The sequence below is a fragment of the Euwallacea fornicatus genome, chromosome 19 (genome assembly GCF_040115645.1).
Source record: "Euwallacea fornicatus isolate EFF26 chromosome 19, ASM4011564v1, whole genome shotgun sequence".
NCBI lineage: Eukaryota > Metazoa > Arthropoda > Insecta > Coleoptera > Curculionidae > Euwallacea > Euwallacea fornicatus.
This window is the reverse complement of record NC_089559.1, coordinates 3,893,487-3,915,675: the sequence shown is the minus strand read 5'-3', so window position 1 is coordinate 3,915,675 and position 22,189 is coordinate 3,893,487.

Genomic DNA, 22,189 nt, shown 5'->3' with positions numbered 1-22,189 from the left:
TGTAAATAGCACGTTTTCTAAGATCGCTGAAAAATATCACGTAAATGAACAATTTGTTTCTGAAAATATGATATTTATTTGTTTCCTTATATTCGATTATTTAATTCAAAATTTTTAGTGGGTAAAAGTAAGCATTGTGGTGTAGAAAGAAGAAATCTCATCGTTCGTTTGAAAAATGAAGGTCCCAGTATTTCAGAGATTGCTAATAATATAAAATGTTTTCGAAAACTTGTTTACAATGCCCTTAAGTTATTTGCATTTACCAATAGTACTGAAAACAAAATTAGAACGCCTAGAAGTCGCAAACCCTCAGCAGCAATGGATAGATTAATCACCAGAAAAAGCAAGTCTGATCTTTTCAAAAAAAGCTAGGCAAATTAAACAAGAAATTTTGAATGAACCTGATGACAATTTATCTGTTAGAACTATTAGAAGGAGATTAAATGAAATTAATCTAAGAGGATGCATAGCGAGAAAAAAGCCACTAGTATCCAAACGAAATCTAAAGAATAGATTAAAATATGCGCACGATCATGTGAATAAAGACATTAAATTTTGGAAAAATATTCTGTGGAGTGACGAATCAAAGTTCAATCGGTTCGGTAATGACGGAAAAATATTTGTACGGCGCCCTCCAGGCCAAAGCCTCAATAAAAAATACACTATCAAAACCATAAAACACGGCGGAGGAAGTGTAATGGTCTGGGGAGCTTTCTCGTGGAATGATGTTGGTCCAATACATAAAATGGACGGTATAATGGACCGATTTATGTATAAAGATATCCTTTCCACTACCATGGAGCCTTATGCAGGTGAGTATATGCCCCTAACATACAAATTCATGCACGACAACGACCCTAAACATTCGTCAAAACTTGTAAAAGACTGGATTAGGGATAACATGGTAGGTGTTTTAGATTGGCCATCACAAAATCCAGACTTGAACCCTATAGAAAACTTAGGGAGCCGCATAAAACGGGATCTACAAAATAAAAATCCTACAAATTTAAAGGAATTGTGGAATAATATTCAAGATGCTTGGAATATTCCAGATAGTTTTTGCAGAAAGTTAGTGGAATCTATGCCATCAAGATTAAATGCGGTTATACGAAATAAAGGCTATCCCACAAAATACTGACTTATAACATGAAAATTTGGTTTAATGTGAAATGTGCTATTTAAATGTCCCATCAAATATCATAAACTTTAGAATAATCTTTTGTTTTGCATTTGTATTAGGTCCTTTTTTGTTTATATTTTTCATATTAACAAAATAAATCAGGAGACAAACAGTCACAATTGATAAATTAATATAAATTTGGAAATATTGAAAATTTAAAAGTGTGCTATTTATATGACCGCGACTGTATCTCTTTGAGCCATAATTCGGTGGCAGCGATCTTGGCGTTCTGTAATTCTTCGAGATCGCCCAGTACCTCTACTTTTGCCTATTTCTTTTTTTGGAGGCATGTCTGACATCTCACTAGAATGTTTACACTACGGTTTAATCTAGTGGCGATTTCTCTAAATGGCCAACCAGCCTCTTGTACACCTACTATTCGACCTCTTTCAAACTCGCTCAATTGACGAAAATTTCGGTGCATTCTGTGTCTAGGCATATTTAATTAATCTAAAAGCACTTTCTAAGCACACTATACGCCAATAAATGATATTTCGCAGTCATATTGTTGATATTTTATTGCAACTTTTATAGTAAAAAAAACTTATAGTTCGTGACAACTCGTAAATACACTCAATCAAACTTATATGGAATCACCCAGTATTTTACAGAAAGGTGTTTTTACTGATTTGTTTTTGCATTCAAATAAAAAATGTTGTATTTATTGATAAACAACGTTTAGTTCAATAACATATTAATGTTAGTACATCGGTAGTATAAACTTTATTAATTTAGAAGTCACGTCTCAGGTTTTCTCATTTAAATTTTTCATTTTAAACTACCTTAAAATGGCTTTTGTGGGATTATCTGATGTACAGAGAGGAAGAATAATTGCGTTAGTGAAGCTGAGTATGCCTCAAAAAATTATTATCCGTACAGTTGGTGTTTGGCAAGGGGTGGTTTCAAAAACTTATTCAAGTTGCTTAGAATTAGAAACATTGCAAAACAGGCCAAGAAGAAGTCGCCACCACGTTACTACAGATCAACAAGACAGATTTTTAGTGCAAATAACTAGAAGAAATTCAACGGTAACAATTCCAGAGTTTTAAAGGCAATTTCTACAAGAGACAGGGATACGCGCATTCGTGGAAACAATTAGAAAACGACTTTGAGCAAGAGAATTATTTAGTCGAAGGCCCCTAAAAGTCCCCGAATTGACGATACCATATAAACGCGATAAATTAAATTGTTGTTTGCAGCACCAAAATTGGACAATGGACAAATGGAAAAACATCCTGTTTTCGGACGAAACTAGGATTGGTCTTAGATCTGATGATCGGCGATTCCATGTTTTAAGAAGCCATGGAAGGCAAGCCGGACACAAAAACGGCCCGATCTGTCCCGAAACATAAAGGGGGAACAATAATGTTTTGGAGAGGCATAATGATAAGAGAAAAAACTCCCTTAATTCCCATTCGACCCACCTTAACTGGACAGAGTTACGTAGAATTGGCGCTCCAACCAATAATAATAACTTGTAGAGGTGCTGTTGGAGTTAATTTTCTATTTATACAGGACAATGTCCCACTGCATACAGTATCAGTCATAAGTAAAGCAACAAATAAAAATTATAGGTCCCTAGAAAATGGACAGTCTTCTTAGGAATGATATATGTACATATATTTTGATTCTGCACTTGTAAATATACTAAATAATGTACAAAACTCAGTTGATTTTCCTTATCTGCTCGATAATTTTCTATATTCCTTTGAAGACATTCCAAAAGTAAAGCAACAAAATCGTATTTTCACTCTCTATTAGTGACAAGTGAATTTCTGAATCTGTATCCCGGTTATTTTTATTTAATTTAGCGGTACATAATGCCTTTTGGTCGCAGTTTGTCAGTAGATATCCGAAATTTGATTATTTCTAAGTGGCAGTCGGGAATGAAACAAATAACTATTGCAAATCAATTGCAACTGAATCGAAGCATTGTCTCTCGTACAATCAAACATTTTTCAAGTCGAGGAACTGTTGTGAATAAACCAAAATCTGGACGGTCAAGAAAAACCAGCCAAAGAATGGACCAAAAAATTGAAAGTGCGTCCCGGGAAGATCCGTATGGTTCTGCAATGGATATAAAAAAAAAGTTGGAGCTTGACGATGTTTCTGTTAGTACTGTTCGAAGACGTCTAACAGAACGCAAACTATTTGGAAGAAAACCGGCCAAAAAATCATTTATTTCTGCGAAAAATAGACGACTCCGACTGAAATTTGCTGAAGAGCATATTAATTGGACAGTGGCAAAATGGAAAACAGTGCTTTTTTCGGACGAAAGCAAGTTTAACTTGCATTCAAGTGATGGTATTTGCTGGGTACGTCGTCCTGTTAACAAGAAGTTTGATCCCAAATACATTCGGGGCACCATAAAACATGGAAGAGGAAATGTGATGGTGTGAGGATGTTTTTCGGGAACTGGAGTAGGTCCACTGATTAAAATTGATGGGATAATAGACCGATTTCAATATTTACGTATCATAAGAGACACAATGGTGCCATTCGCTGAAGAAAATTTGTCATTGTCGTGGGAATTTCAAGACGACAACGACTCTAAGCATACTGCTAAGGTAATAAAACAATTTTTTGCAGACCGTAGCATTCGTGTAATGAAATGGCCTGCCCAGAGCCCAGATTTAAACCCCATCGAGAATCTCTGGGAAATCATTGGCCGGAAAGTAAGACAGAAAAGCCCACAAAAATATCAAAATTGTGACCAGCTCTTTGACGTCATTGTTCGAGTTTGAAATTCCATACCAAAATTAACCCTTATGACATTATTGGAATCTATGAGTCGTAGATGTGCTGAAGTGATAAAAAATAAAGGCTATGCTACAAAATATTAAATATAATCTAAATATAAATGCATTTAGTTATATGTTGCTCTACTTTTGAAACCTTTTTAAGAAATATTTTATAATTTAAACTAGAACTCTTACTTTTTTTAATTTTGTTAATTATTATTATTGTTTAATAATATTCGTTCAACTCAGTAATAAAATTTTGAGAACCGTTTAACCTCTTTTAAGGATATCGATATAATTTTATTTGTTGCTTTATTTTTGACTGATACTGTAACTGTAGAATCTCGAAAAATACCTTGAAAACGGAGGGTATCGGAGTTTTAATATGGCTTACTTATTCTTTAGACCTAAATCCCGTAGAACATTTATGGGACAAGATTAAAAGAAAAGTTAGGGCTCGTCGACACAATTTGGGAAATACAGAACAACTGATGCAAGTAGTTCTAGAAGAATGGAGAAATCTTCCTCAAGAAAAAATTGACAACCTTTTAAGAAGCATGCCCCGTCACATTAGTTCTTACATTGAAGTTAGGAGTGGAAATACAGATAACTAAAATACCCAAAAAATCTATAATTTCATTTATAATTTGAATTTCTTATAAATCTTGCTTTTACAAAATGAGAGACCCTTAGTTTGTTTTCGTTATTACATACAGATTTTTTTTTCTTTGAGTTCTTGCAATATAAATATTTTTTGAACCTAATCTTTAAATTTTTACCACATAATTTTCACCAAAAATAATTTTTTGCAAAATACTCGATGATTCCATTTAAGTTTGATTAAGTGTACATCGACGAATATGGCTGAAAAATTAATAATCTCTTTGTGGTCCCATATACAAACATGCATACCAGAAATGATTTAAATAAAACCATTTTTACGGGGTTCTTTTCTATGTCACGCAGTATATACATGATATCACTCTTTTTTGTGCCCGAGGAGGTGGAAACCTTCAAAAAGACAACCGGCCGTTCCGGGTCAAGTAGTCAATTCGAAAAAATCCTTCATCCCCTTCGGATGTGCTTAAATTCGATCCTTAACTCAAAAAACATCGCCCAAAAACCACCGAAATAAAAAATAAGCGACAACGCGGTCGCTGCACCTAATTAGGTCGCTACCTAACTAGGTCCGCACCGGAAAATCGGCGCGTCGAATGCGCATCGGCGCAATCAAAAGTGCAAATAAAACAAACAAAGTGCATAAAGACATTAAAAAACTCATCCCGCTAAAATCCCAAGTGTATCGGTGGAGGTCCCACCCTGAACGCTACAGAACATCAACACAAAATATGGGTAAGCCTGAACAACCAGATGTTAAAATGAAAACCAAAAACCACTCTGTTAATGCGGAAAATTACAAAGCTAAATTAGCAAAGTCGACAGACATGATCGCGCTTGAATTAGAGAACAAATCACTTAGAGAACAATTAAATCAGTTAAATGAAAGCATGGCCACTCTCACTCGGCAAAATGATGAACTGCTTCTACAGTTCGAACACACACACACACACACACACACACACACACACACACACACACACACAAAAAAGTACCTTCAAATTATGTAAGTACTAAAAGAAAATAATCGATAATAAATTATCGAGACCACAAAATCTAGCCTGGGAATAAAAGTCTTCCCAGACACGTCAGAAGACTATCGCAAAACAACTGCCATATTAAAGGAACACAAAATTGAGTACCATACTTATTTCCTTCCTGAAGATAGCAAACTCAACATAATAATAAAAGGACTAGACGCAAACATAAACATACATGACGTCAAGGACGACATCACTGATAAAGGTTACGAAGTAATCGAATACCATCGACTCCGTAACTCTAGAAATCAAATAACCCCACATGTCAAAATACTGCTCCCCAAAACGCAAGACAACATTTACAATGAAAAATACATATGTTACATGATGGTAATAATTGAAGCCCAACAACACACTAGCCTCCCACCACAGTGCAAAAACTGCCAAAAGTTTGTACATGCATTAATAAATTGCAATGCCTCCCCCAGATGCCATAAATGCACCTTCAATCATTATCATCTAGACTGCCCAAACAAAAATAATAATACGCTAAAATGCGCAAACTGCAACGGACCCCACGCTGCGAATAATACCAAATGCCCCAGAAACCGCTCGAGAAACCGCCCCGCCCCCACTCCCAAGGTACCAGAACCCCCAAAAGTAAGGTACCTTGACCCAAATAAAACAAAAACCTATGACTGGAGCAAACGTACACAGTCACTACAACAGCAAACACAGCACCCCAACCCCACCTCCACAAACACAGCAAATCCCCCAAAATCATTAAATCCCCCTAAAATAACTACAGAACCAAACAAAACTGAAATTTGCTCACCCAATAGCAATCTCATTACACTACTCACGCTTTCACCAGATGAAATGAAAGCGAGAGTTGAACTACTGCCTAAACTGATAAGGAACAATCCCATCCTCAACATCCTAAATCAATAAACCGCACAAACCCACCAATCAATTAAACCGATACAGTAGGTCAAAAAAATATTCATACACCCAGGCGAATGACGTTTATTTACATTTTTTTCTTAACTTAAAAACAATTGAGATAAAAAAATAATTAATCCACACAAATAAGGCACTATTACACTGATTTCTAAAAAAAAATTATCAAAAAACTGTTTCTTTGTACTGTACACTGTGTGTGTACTGTGTACAAGAAAATCAAAGGAAAATGTCTTCAGGTGTTAAGGGTGTTCCTTCGATAAATGAAACACGACAAAGACAATTTGTTTTATGTAAAAATGGACTGTATTAACTATGCACTTATCTCAAAAGAATGTAAGAATCTTGGTCTAAGTAACGAAGAATAGGGAGAATGCTTATTGGGCGGGTTACACGATATGATGCGGATCACATCCCGTCACCGACGTAGCTTTCACCCGACGAGACCACAGGAAGAGCAGAAAAAGAGAGCGAAAATTGCTCCGATTATCCCTTAAGTACTAACCCCGAAGAATTCCAACCAGGGGCGCACCACCACCAAGAACCATTATAAGCTATGGCTACAACGAATCCCATAACTCGTGGCCATCTGGGGAATATCTATACTAATCGCTTTTCTGGGAATATTGCGGGTCCAACAAATTGACCATCAAAGCAATAGTCCCTATAGAGAAAGATTCTTCGACTAGTAGCACATTCCCCAACCAAAGCGTATCCTTAGCTTTGGCCTGATGGGCCATGTGGTCTGGCACCCAGATGGTATTCTCCGAATAAGTATCGCAGTACATAGGCGTAACTTAAGGGAGTAAATGACAGTATACAATAAACCTAACATTAACAACAATAAAAAATAAATAGAAAACAAAAACCAATAACTTAGAGTCCCTAACATCAGGTATGCCCAAAAAAGTATTCATACACTACCGAAAATGAACATTTCTAACTTCAAACACTAATACAATGAAATCATTAATATTTTGTGGGATAACCCTTAACATCAATCAGAGCTTGCAAACGACGATTCATTGATTCCACCAAATTACAAATATTACTTTCAGGTATTTTGGACCATTCATTTAAAATAATATTTTTTAGTTGTTCTTTACTTGAAATTTCCATTTTCCTAATCTGCCTTTCCAAATGTTCCCCATAAATGCTCAATAGGATTGAGATCGGGAGATTGGGGAGGTGTTTTTAATAAATGAGGAGTGCTATATAGAAACCATTCCTGAACTAATTTCGATTAATGCTTCGGATCATTATCTTGCTGGAAGTAGAATCCTTCACCTAGTCCAAGCTTTTCAGCACTGTTTTTTAAATTGGCCTCCAAGATATCTTTATACATGAATCTATCTATTTTTCCTTCAATAAAAGCCAAATTATCCACACCATTTGCTGCCATACATCCCCAGATCATTATGTTTCCACCGCCATGTTTAACTGTCGCTTTCAAATTGCACTTCTTCAATCTTTCACCAGGTTTTCTCCATACCATCTTGGCACCATCTGATCCGAATATGTTGAATTTACTCTCATCAGAGAATCACTTGTTTCCAAAACTCCATTGGCTTATTAACATGTTCTAAAGCGAACGCAACTCTTTTCTTTCTATTCACTTTATTTATCCACGGCTTTTTGGCTGCTCTTCGCCCATGGAATCCCATTCTCCTTATGTGATACCTAATAGTTTCAGGATGGATTTATTGTCCAGTGGTCTCTTCTAGTTGTGAAACGAGGTATGGTGCGCTTACACTGGGATTCTTTTTAATTTGATGGAGAATGTAGTTCTCATTTCGTTGAGTTATTTTTTTTGGCCTTCCACAACGTCTTAAATTTGCCACCGACCCAGTTGATTTATATTTTTGTATTATGTACTGAATAGTAGGATAGCTTATTCCAACAGATTTTCCTATTTGTCTATAAGATTTTCCTTCCTGATGATATTTGATTATTAACTTTTTGATATCTTCACTAATTTCTTTTCCTCTTCGGCCCATAGTTATTATTTTTAAATCCACTTTGCACTAACTTGGTTTATAATGAACTAGTAAATACTTATCGCAAATAAATGGAATTTATATACAGGAAACTTAATAAAAAAAGGACCAGAATGTTTGTGTATGAATACTTTTTTGGGCATACCTGAAGACATTTTCCTTTGATTTTCTTGTACAAAGAAACAGTTTTTTGATCATTTTTTTTTAGAAATCAGTGTAATAGTGCCTTATTTATGTGGATTAATTATTTTTTTATCTCAATTGTGTTTAAGTTAAGAAAAAAATGTAAATAAACGTCATTCGCCTGGGTGTATGAATACTTTTTTGACCTACTGTATATAGAAATGGCTAACCTAGTAATACCCAAAGCCATCACTATATTGAGCTGGAATGCCAACTCAGTCTACCCCAAAAGACACGAGTTGGCCAACTTAATTACCGAAGAAAAATACGACCTAATACTAATACAAGAGACATTCCTAAGACCGGCCACTAACTTCAACATAAAAAATTACACAACATACAGAAACGACAGGACAACAGGCAAAGGCAGAGGCATTGCAATTTTAATCAAAAACAGAATCAAACACACACTAATACCAACACCACAAAACAACACTTTCGAAATGACATCAGTTAAAATCCACTTAACTACTGGCTCCATAGACGTACACTCGATTTACAAACCCCCTAATAATAAAATTAACATTGATGATTTAAATAAAATATTCAACACCAACAACTCAATAATAGTAGCAGGCGATTTAAATGCCAAAAACAGAGTGTGGGGCTGTAGGACTAGTAATTCGGCTGGAATAAACTTATACAGATACACAACAGACAATAACATTTGCATACTCGCGCCACTGGAGCCAACTCATTTCCATCACGAAACAGCAGACATTCTCGACATAACACTACACAGAAACATACAAACAGACATAAGTGTTCAAAACGTTGATGAACTAAGCTCAGATCACTCCCCTATCCTCATCACTGTTGGTACAAATCCAACAGATATCCCGCAACTCCAAAAAGCAGTTAATTGGGGGGACTACAGAAGCCTATTGGAAACCAACCCCCTCCAACTTCTAACTATACAAAACAAAACTCAATTACACGAAGCAGTAACCCATTTCTCACAAAAGCTCCAACAAACAATAAATCAAACCACCAAAGAATTCCCCCGTCCCCCCCACAACTTATATTCCCTACCCATCGAAATTAGAAACCTAATCAAAGAACGAAATAGATTAAAAAGACTTGCAAAAATTACCCTAGACCCAAACATTAAAAATCAAGCAAACAGACTTACTAACCAAATTAAATTCAATATAAAAAAACATAAAAACGAAAAATGGGAGAATTTACTGCTCGAACTAAACACCGAAAACAATTCCCTTTGGGACATGAAAAAGGCGCTGACTCGAAATTCACAACCATCTGTACACCATAAACCCATTCATGGGCCCAACGGTCTGGTATTCGGCGACGAGGATAAAGCCAATACTTTTGCCGTTACCCTTGAAGAACAATTTAGCCCCAATAAAAGTCCTCAATACAGTAAAACTTTCGAACAGACGGTCGTGAAATACGTTTCAGACCTAACAAAAAATCATGTACCCATTCCTATCCCTAACACAAACAAGGACGAAGTTAAAAGCATAATTAAATCCCTAAAAAATAAAAAAGCCCCCGGACTCGACTCAATAAACAATAGAGCACTAAAAAACCTACCCGACAATTACCTAGACCACCTAACACTCCTAATTAATAAATCACTCGACTTAAATTACTTCCCTAATCCCTGGAAAACAGCCAACGTAATATTAATCCCAAAACCAAATAAGGATCAGTTGTTCCCCCAAAACTGGAAACCCATAAGCTTAATTTCCTCTCCATCCAAAATCTTAGAAAGAGTATTTCTTGAAAGATTACTCCCCACTACCAAAAACCTCATCCCCAAAGAGCAGTTCGGATTCGTTAGACAACACAGCACCGAACTACAAATAGCCCGCATAACTGAAGACATCACTACCGGACTTCAAAAAAACAAAACAACAGGACTAGTTATGCTGGACATAGAAAAGGCCTTTGACAAAGTTTGGCACGAGGGGTTAATCTACAAATTACACAATCGTTATAACATACAACACAACTACACACAATTCTTACAAACATATCTAAACAACAGAAAGTTCTATGTCACATACGGAAACCACAAAACCAACACAAAAACAATTGCTGCAGGGGTCCCCCAAGGTTCAGTCTTGGGGCCCCACTTGTATAATTTATACACTGCGGACATACCCAAAACCCCTCATGTCAATCTTTCAATTTACGCCGATGGCACATGTTGCTACTCGACACACAAAAACGCTGCCTGGATCAAATTAAGATTGCAAAGACAATTACAAAAACTTGAGGACTGGACCGACAAATGGAAAATTAAAATCAACTCTAACAAGACCGAAGCAATCTTAATAACACGCAAAAGACACAGACCAAAAATACAACTAAAAATCAATAACCAAATGATTGATTGGAAAGACACAGTTGATTACCTAGGAGTTACTCTAAATAAAAAACTTAACTGGAGAAAACACATCAAAAACCAAATACAAAAAGCTAATCATAAAAGGGCCTTATTGTACCCTATTTTAAACAGAAAATCTAAACTAACCCTAGGCAATAAACTGCTCATTTACAAACAATACATTAGACCCACACTAACGTACGCCTGTGTTGCTTGGAGCCAGGCCAGCAACACAACCATACGTAAAGTACAAACCCTACAAAACAAAATACTCAGACAAATCACCAATGCTCCATGGTACATACGCAACACCGACATTAGACAAGACACAAACACTGAAACAATCAAAAAATACATTCAAATTAGACACCAAAAATTCTTTGAAAAAATAACAGAACACCGCAACACAATAATACAAGGAACATTCACACCCGAACCCAACCATAAAGCAATTAGACACAAAAACCTGAAAACACCCATACAATTAGACCCATAAAACCACAAACACAATACAAACACACTTCGTACCACGCTTACGGCTTAAAGAACGTGCAAGGGTATTGAACAAAATCGCAATGAACGATCAGTCGAAAATGCACACACACAAGCACAAACCGCGCACATATGCACGCACACGCATACACACATGCGAACGCGTGCATATGTAAGTCACGCAAAAATGACAAAAGGGTGTAAGAGTGCACGACTTCACTGTCACCATTAAAAAATCAACCAGCATCGTCGGGTCGGATAGTGTGGGATTCGAGCCTACGCCCGCCTACCCACTAAAACCAGCCCCTCCCTTCTTATGGCCCCGGTATCACCTGGTAGGCATTCCTTCGGGGCGCCCAGTCGTAAGAGCTACTCTCTATGCTTCCGTCTTTCTCCTTCTGTACCGTTCCCGCTCACACTTCTTGCGCATGATCTTCTCGACCATGCATTCAAACGCTCTCAACTTACACTCACTCTCTATGAGTTCATAACCGATCATGCCTCGGTCCAGGTTGAGTTCCGCTCCTCTGGCCTCAGTCCGATCGGTCTCCCACTCCTGACATCCCCAGATTGTGTGCTCTGGGGAGTCCGCAACTCCTGGCTCCTCACAGAACCAGCAGCCGTCATTCTCTTCAACCTTTATTCTGTACAAGTATTTCCCGAACACTCCGTGTCCGGTAAACACCTGCGTTAGTTCGTACCCGGTCTTCGTCCATTTGCATTCGACCCATCGTCTAATGCTCGGAACGAAGACCTTCACCCATCCATCATACACACCCCACTCACTCATCACTCTCTCTCCGGCCTCCCTCCTAAAACCTTTACCTCTGTTGAAATAAATAATATTCCAAATGCTATTTCAATAGTCGTTCGCTTTCGTTTTTACGTTTAGTTTATGAAAACAGCAAGCGATATACCGAGAGTCTAATAATGTAAACAGTCAATTTATGCTTATGTAAAACGATAATCGTTGTTTAGAAAATGGAGTAAGTCAGTCGCCCTCGTGCCTCTCGAGATTTCGGTCGTTGTCTCTTCCTTTACCATTCATCAATTACATATTTTTCTTTTACTATTCAACTGTGTTTCATTAAAATCCACTGGCAAATCCAACAGGTTATGGGCCCAGGTACCAAGACAGTTGAGGACAATAAATTATAAATCGTTAAGTAATTCGCGTAACTGACTGTATAGTAGTGTAGTGTAAAGAGATCAGTGTGTTTAAAGACGAAAGTGCAACGACAACAAAAATGGCAACTTATACAAACACCGAAATTGTGAAATTTGATGGGTCGAATTTTCAGTTATGGAAGTTCAGTGTCTCCATAATACTAAAGTCGAAGAAACTTCTTGAACTAGTGGATGGAAGTGTTTCCCAACCACAAGATACCTCTTCAGCAGACTGGAAGTCTTGGGACGACAAGAATTCTAAGGCGGAAGTGATACTTCTCACTTCTATAGCGCTCCACCAACTAGAATGTTTGGTGAATTGCAAAAATGCTGCAGAGATGTGGGCAAAACTCATATCAATACATGAGCAGAGAACCGAAATTTCCAAAGAGCTTTTATGGAAGAGATTCTATGACTATAGAATGAAGGAGAGTGACTCAATTGCAAATCATATCACCAAGATGGAAAGTATGATTAGAAACCTCAACGACGTCAAGGAAATTGTAAGCGAAAGTGCAATGTGCTCAAAAACACTGAGCAGTTTACCGGAAAAATACAATAACTTCAAAACAGCGTGGGACTCAGTAACATTGCAGGAACAGACATGTGAGCTTTTATGAAGAAAGTGATACAAGGGTGTTTATCGATTCACCTAATGTGAGTGTGAAAATACATGTTGTCTCATAAAGATAGTGCTATAACCTGGCCTTAGGCATAAGGACAATGTTACGAACACTTTGTTTAGAATCCCAGGGGTTCTGTTAGATTCGAAACTCCCGCGCCCCGGCGTCAACCTGACTTACGTCGGTTCCGGCGCTGCCAGCGCTGGAGCGGAAAATAACGGAACTTCGGGAAAAAGGGGGAATACCATAGATAGATAGACAGGAGAGGTCTTGCAACTCTATGTTAGTTATTAAGCTGGTATTCTAAAGAAAATGTGTTCGAAGTGAAAATACCCCGCGGGACGTTTAGATAAACAGAATCCAACCCCAAATACAGTCCACTCCCCAACATTTGGTCCATATCGAGCTGGATGTCACTGGATGAAAAAGCTGACACGTTTTTTCTACCACCCGATCGAAATCCACATCGAGCTTGTTGTGTCTACCTCCCAAGCAAGTCAGTAGTATTGCGATATTGCTGAATCCAAGGATTGGAGCATTCCGAGAAACAAGGAAATCTTGTTCGGAGTAGTTGAACCACAGGACGTAACGTAAGAATAGATTAGAACTTGAGTAGTGTGGCTGCGGTCGCGTGAAAAGAGAGGAAAAACAAAGAATACTCCTTTATCCTCAGCCCCAATAATTCGAGCCAGTTTTAATATTGAACTGCACCTCCTAATCTATAAATCCGACACACTAAGTGCCATATCCCAAGACATAGGATCATTTCGATTTAATATCGCAAAAAAATTGATTTTGATTAACCTCATTAATGTTTATGTCTTTTGTTTCATAGGGTATTTGGTATAATCGATCCCAACGTATCGAATTAAAATAATCGATACGCCATCATCCCACGTCGATACTCCAATTCAAGTCGATAACGTAAAGTCGATATCGAATTTTCGGCACCCCAAAAATCGATATTTAAAAATCGATTTACAACAAAAAATCAAGTTTTAATTTTGAAATCCTTTTTTGAATTTCGTTCAATTGCCTTTTGTTTACATTTTATATTTGATTGCATTGCCGCAATGGAAGATAGCATGGCAAAATTAGTGCGCAAGCGCGCTTCTGCCAAGGCGCGTATTACGACTTTCAGGAACTATGTTAAGAGTCTTGAAGAAGCCAAAGAGAAGAACGAGTTGACCGAACTAGACATTGCTGAGTTAGATCAACGCATTCATAGAATCGAAGAAGCCCTTTCAGATTTTAACATTGCTCAGAGTTCCATAGAAGAGCTGGCTAATGGGGAAGACTTAGAAAACATATTCAAAGAACGGGACGCCGTAGAATCCCGTTTCTATAAGGCATCCGCAGCCGCGCACTGTCTCATCGACAGATGCGTCAAAAAACCATTAAACGAAAGCGCTCCTTCGATTCATGGCACTGAGCATAGCTCTGTTCGCGAAGCAAAAGGCAAGGTCAAGGTTCCGAGTCTGCAGCTCCCCAAATTCGATGGGTCCTATGACAAATGGGCCATGTTCCATGACCATTTCGAAAAGGTTATCCATTTGAATGACTCCGTCGACGCGATCGAAAAGTTCCGATATCTCAGTATGTCTTTGATCGGAGAAGCCGCGACGGCCATTGCAGGTTTAGACATATCCGCGAAAAATTATGAGGAGGCTTGGGATTTGCTCAAAAGGCAATACGAGGACAAGCCTTTCATGATCCACAAGCATGTTGAGGGAATTTTAGACTTCCCAAAAATTGTAAAATGTAATCATCCTGCTTTGAACTCCCTTTATCGAAATGTAAGCGGTCATTTGCGTGCTTTAAAGGCTCTCGGTCAACCAGTCGAAACTTGGAATAGCCTTCTTATCGAAATCGTTCTTCGAAAACTCGATTCATTAACCAAGGCAGAGTGGGAAAAAGAGCGTGTCGACTCAAACGACCCACCCGAGAATGACGACTTGCTCGATTTCCTCCAAAAGCAATGCAAACTTCTAGCCCGCAAAGCCGCGGACTCGGAGAAACCCGCGCAGGTAAATGTCCATGGCTTATCCTCGGGCAAGCCATCGTCCAAAAGGACAACATTTTCTCATGCTGCCGCGCAAGGTTCGGTGTGTCCCCTGTGCAAAGAACATCACTTACTATATGTGTGTCCAGCGCTTTTGCAAATGCCCGTCCCCGCTCGCATCGATAAAATGAAAGAGTTACATCGATGTTTAAATTGTTTCCGTCCTGGGCATTCTTCCTATGAATGCAAATCCTCATATAAGTGCAAAAAGTGCAAAAAATCCCATAACACGTTGCTTCATCTCCCCAAGATCGCCTCCGCGGAGCGTGATAATCCAATAGCTGAAGCGCCTGCCCAAACAGCTCTTCCTGTGAGCGTCAATCTTTGCCGAACTGATTCTAGTATCACTCGTATCTTGCCAACCGCGGTCGTCCAGGTGCAATCCCCTTCAGGTTCCTTCCAAGATTGCGTAGCCTTATTGGATTCCGGTTCGCAGTCGAATTTTCTGTCAAAAGTCGCGTGTGAGAAATTACAATTGCCCGTGACCCCCACTAATATTCGGGTCATCGGTATAAATCAATGCAAGTCCAATGTCTCCGAAACAACCCAAGCTTGCATTCAGTCCAAGCACACCAGCTTCAAGTCAAGCTTGACATTCTTTGTGTCCGAAAGGATCACTAGCAATATCCCAGCCGAACCCATGGATCTGAAAGGTTTTGACCTCCCCAAAAACATTCGACTTGCCGATCCCAACTTTCAGAAACCCAAACCAATTGATATGATTATCGGCGTTGATTTGTTTTGGGACCTATTTTGCAAGGAACTCCAAAAATATCCGTACTTGCATAAAACAAAATTGGGTTATGTTATCTCCGGAAGGTTTCCATCCATAAATCCAGTAGGGAATTCTACCCTTTGCAACCTCGTTACAATTTCCAACCCCAGGGACACCAACTTGAATCTTGTTCTAAAAAATTTTTGGGAAATTGAGGAATGTCCACAATTCCTAGCCCTTTCCAGCGAAGAGCGTGCGTGCGAAAAAATATTTTCGGAAACCATCCGAAAGGATGAAAATGGTCGGTTCATTGTTACAATCCCGTTCAAAGGATCTCTAGATTCCCTAGGAGAATCCTTTGAACAAGCCGAACGACGATTTTTCGCCATGGAAAGAAAATTCGCACGCAATCCCGCGTTAAAGGACATGTACGTCAAATTCATGCAAGACTATCTCAATTTTGGTCACATGACCAAAGTGGTCGATGAAGTTCAACCTCCGAAGCACGTTTACTATTTGCCTCATCATGGGGTCCTGAAAAAGGACAGCATGACTACCAAGCTCCGCGTAGTCTTTGATGGATCCGCGGTTACATCTACTGGCATTTCTATTAATGATGTACACATGACTGGGCCAACGATTCAGCCAGAACTATTCTCCACAATGCTGAGGTTCAGAATTTACCCCTATGTGGTAGGAGCTGATGTTTCCATGATGTATCGACAGATCCTCGTTGAACCCCAGCAGCGTTCGCTCCAAAGAATCCTTTGGAGAGCGGATCCAACCCAGCCAGTTGAAAGGTATGAGTTGAGTACAGTAACGTATGGGCTAGCCTCGAGTTCGTTCCTTGCGATTCGCTGCCTTTTTCAGGTAGCTGATGAAGTTCAAGAATCGCACCCGGAAGCTGCTGAAGCTATTCGAACTTCCTTTTACGTCGATGATTTTCTATATGGAGCCAATTCAATCCCTAAGGCCGTCCAAATTTGCGCAGACGTGTCTCAAATCCTATCATCAGTTGGTTTTCCGCTTCGAAAATGGATTTCGAATGATCCGCGGATCATCGAACAATCAACGATCTTTGATGCCGAGCTACCTTGCCATACCATTGATCTGGGCGCAAACAAGACCGTGAAAACTCTAGGCTTATCGTGGAATAGCCAAGATGATAATTTAACTTACAACTTGGCAGAGCAGCCCGCTGTCAAGGAGTACACTAAACGCGCGATGCTTTCAATCATCGCTAAAATCTTTGATCCGCTCGGCATTCTGGGTCCGTGTACCGTCAATGCAAAGACCCTGCTTCAGCAATTGTGGCGAAAAGAGATCGACTGGGACGAAAAGTTGCCTCCAGATGTATCAGTTCCGTGGCATACCTTTATTCAGGAGGTACCTGAAATTAATCGTATTGCAGTCCCTCGATTCGTCAGCAGCGCCGACTCCTCCGTGTTCGAAATTCACGCATTTTCCGACGCGAGTGAAAAGGCGTATGGAGCCGCAATCTATATCCGTTCTATCAATATTCAAGGGGCCTTTGTCTCTCGCTTGCTTTGCGCAAAATCCAGGGTGGCTCCAGTAAGCTCCCTCACGATTCCAAGATTAGAGCTCTGCGCAGCTCAGCTCTCTGCAAGATTGATGAATGCAGTCGTCAAGTCCATCAACCTCCCAATCACCGGTAAGTTTTACTGGTGTGATTCCACTATTGTCCTTGCTTGGATAAGGTTTGAGCCCTCGAGTCTTAAGACTTTCGTCCGCCATCGAGTTGCAGAGATACAGTCTCTGTCGTCCCCAGCGGAATGGCACCATGTGGTGTCTCAAGAGAATCCCGCCGATTTGCTATCGCGAGGTGTGAGTCCCCGCGCATTAAAGGACTCGACTCAGTGGTGGACGGGACCATCCTGGCTAGCCTCTCCCAATCTCAAATTCTCAGAAGCAGGTCGGCCCAATTCCAGCGAATTGGAGATGAAGGTCCCCCAAACCGTCTCAGTATCAGTGCAAGAGCACTCTGCTATTATACCCTTAGAGCGTTTTTCATCCCTTCCCAGGTTGAGACGCGTCATGGCTTATGTCTGGCGGTTTATCAATCACACAAGATACGCGAAAAACGTGGGTGCGTCTCTGCTTCCTAGCATCGAGGAAACATACGAAGCCATGCATCACTTGATTCGAGTCACTCAGGCTCAATGTTTTCAAAGGGAAATCGAGGTCCTGTCCAAAAACCAGCGTATGCCTTCTAAGAGCCCTTTGAGTAACCTCAATCCCTTTATGGACCCAAGTGGAGTGCTCCGAGTCGGCGGGAGATTGGAAAATTCCGATTTTGATTTCGATAAGCGCCATCCCCAGATTCTTCCAGCTAAACACCCTCTCACCCAGTTGATTTTCATCGAAGAGCACAAGCGCCTCCTTCATGCGGGTCCGCAAACGCTTTTAGCAAATATTCGCGAAAAATACTGGGCGTTAGGTGGTAGAAATCTTGCTAGGAAAGTTGTACGTAATTGCGTGCCGTACTTCAAAGCAAATCCCAAGTCAGTGCCCCCTCTAATGGGGCACTTGCCCTACGATCGAGTCACTCCAAATGCTGCCTTTTCCATCACCGGCGTTGATTACGCCGGCCCCTTCAACATAAAGGACCGGAAGGGCCGTGGGTGCGGCACCTCAAAATGCTATGTGGCAATATTCATATGCTTCGCTAGCAGAGCCATCCATCTCGAATTGGTGTCCGATTTAACTACCGAGTCGTTCATAATGTCCTTAAGGCGTTTTGCCTCCCGATGGGGCATGCCTAGTGTGATAAGGTCCGATAATGGTACCAACTTTGTGGGTGCAAACTCGGAGCTTCGGGAACTCGGGCAGTTCCTTGAAAACGAAGAGTCTCACTTGACCTGCGCCTTGGCGAAAGCGCAATTCAACTGGAAATTCATTCCAGCTTACTCCCCCCATTTCGGTGGCCTCTGGGAGGCAGGTGTGAAATCAGCAAAATACCACTTGAAAAGAGTAGCGGGTAATGCTTTATTAACTTTTGAAGAATTGTACACTCTATTGGCTCAAATAACTGCCATCCTGAATTCCCGCCCCCTCACTCCTCTTTCCGTTGACTCTCTCGATTTACCGCCACTGACACCCTCTCATCTTCTGATCGGGCGGTCACTTACGGCCGTTCCAGACCCGAGCCTCCTCCATCTGCCAGAAGGACGTCTCTCCCGTCACCAGCGGATCCAACAGATCCAGCAAAATTTCTGGACCCGCTGGTCCAAAGAATACATCTCCGAACTTCAGGGGCGAGTCAAATGGAGGCGGGAAGGACACAATGTTCGCGAAGGCACCTTAGTTTTGATCAAAGAGGATCATTCACCACCCATGCAGTGGCAGCTGGGTATCATATCCGAACTGCACCCAGGCAAAGATGGCGTCGTACGGGTAGTCACGCTGCGCACCAAAAAGGGGACGATCCGACGAGCAGTGGCGCGCCTATGCCCGTTCCCCTCTCAGGCCGAAGAGGATTCGTGAGGCCTCTTCCCAATCTATCCAAATATTCTTAGAATGCCCTACGCACCTTTGTCTTTAATTTAAATGTTAAAAATTTGTAGGTATCTTAAGTCTAGTTTAAGTGATTTGTTAGACTTTAGTCGAATTACGTGGATGGCCGAAAGCCATCCTTTCAACGGGCGGGAGTATGTTTAGAATCCCAGGGGTTCTGTTAGATTCGAAACTCCCGCGCCCCGGCGTCAACCTGACTTACGTCGGTTCCGGCGCTGCCAGCGCTGGAGCGGAAAATAACGGAACTTCGGGAAAAAGGGGGAATACCATAGATAGATAGACAGGAGAGGTCTTGCAACTCTATGTTAGTTATTAAGCTGGTCTTCTAAAGAAAATGTGTTCGAAGTGAAAATACCCCGCGGGACGTTTAGATAAACAGAATCCAACCCCAAATACAGTCCACTCCCCAACACACTTGGTACTGTCTTATCACATTTTAGAAATGGACTTAGCCTGTAATAGTTAAATAGATTATCGGTGATAAAAGATAAATAGGGCCTGTTTATAATCTCGCCAAAAATATATGGAAGTGTGAAGGGAGTGATTCAGGGATGCGAGCGTGGGAAGAATGTGGAGGCCTGGGTGCCGGTTCTGGTGAAAAAGAACAGGTGCACCCAGGGTGACTCGGATACATTGTGTGTGGGGGGGGCATTCGACCCCCGATCTCAGGGAAGTAAAGAAGTACTGCCAAGACTTGTGCTTTATTTTCACCCCCCTTCATTACCCTTAAAACAATTTTCTGACAGACATTTACCAATTTAATAGCTCGTCTTTTGAAAGAAGAATTGAGAATGTCAAACTCGGAAGATGAAACGAATAAATTAGCACTACAAGTAAAAGTTCTGCAAGACAAATTAGATAAACAAGTTAAGTTCAATAATCAACAAAACGGAACAAAAACAAAACACATAGCTGAACTCAAGAAAAAGACTCTATGCAACTATTGTAAAAGAAGAGGACATTGGGCCAGAGAATGCAGGAAACGAATTTCTGACGAAAAGAAGAAGAATGATCTAGGTAACTCTAGTTTAGCTTATGTATGCGATCTATCATTGCTGTACTCAGCCAGCTCTGACAATGATCAAGAAAAGTGGATATGCGATTCAGGTGCTAGTATGCACATGACAAGCCAATTAACGTGGTTTTCAAAATTAGAGCATCTAGAGAAGCCTTTGTCAGTAAAAATTGCAAATAATAAAATAATATTCGCTACAGGAAAAGGCACCATAAACCTACAAGCTAAAGTAAATAATGAGTGGCATAATAGAACCATGGAAAACGTTCTATATATTCCTGAATTGAAAAGAAACCTTTTTTCAGTTGGTGTTATAACCGATAAAGGTTTCACACATCATGCCAATCAGCATAAATGTGAGTTTCAAGATTCAGATGGCAATTTATCATGTGTCGGTATCAGGAGTAATAACTTATGGTATATGCTCTTAAGAGTGAAACCAGATATCCAATGCAATGTGACAAAGACCGATTCATTAAGACTATGGCACGAAAGATTGGGTCATATACATTTTAATGAACTCTTAAAAATAAAAGGTCTTAATTTTGATTCTGAAGCCGAATATTTTTGTGAGGCCTGTCAGCTAGGAAAACAGTCTCGAAAGTCGCATAAACAAAACATTCATAAAATTAAAAATGACAAGCCTAGACCTGGAGAAAAGATATACAGTGATGTTTGTGGGCCTATAAATGTTCCGTCGCCCAGTGGATCACGTTTCTTTGTACTGTTTAAAGATCATTGTACTGACTATAGAAATGTCTATTTCCTAAAACATAAGTCGGAAGTTTTTACTAGCTTTAAGGAATACAAAGCCCTTATAGAGAAGCAAACAGGCAACAAACTAAAAGTTTTTAAAAGCGATAATGGGACTGAATATATAAATGAAATTTTTAAGCAATATTTCAAAGCAGAGGGAATTTTACATGAAAAATCAGCACCATATACACCTCAGCAAAATGGTACAGCAGAAAGGGAAATACGAACCATAGTAGAATCTGCCCGTTCCATGTTATGTAATAAAAAGATTGCGACTGAATTGTGGTCTGAAGCAGTAAACACTGCTGTATATACAGGGTGTTTCTAAATTATGGTGCCAAATTGATATAGAAGGTAGATTACATCATTTTATGCCAGAAATTCTATATAAATGTGTGTCCAAAAATGCTTAATAAAAAAGATACAGGGCGTTTTATGATAGTTTGGAAAAACATATTTTTATTATTTTTTTCCAAAGGGCTTTTGTGATTTTATTGAAAGTTGGTACACAAGATGTGGCCGACGGGTGCAACAACTATTGATGAGTACATTATTTTTAGTTGCTATGGTAACCAAATAACATTAGTGGCCTAGAAATTTTTTCCATAAATTTTTTTTGTGTGTGGACAAAATGCATATTTGATCAGATTTTCTTAGAGTTTGTTTAAAAATACACAAAAAAGGTACTCTGGTTTAAAACCGATAACGTACTCAGTTTTCGAGAAAAATGATTAAGTATGAGACACTGCAAACTGCTCATCTACCATTGCGTTTAGGTTTCGGATATTTAGCTGGCCATGCTTTTTTATTATT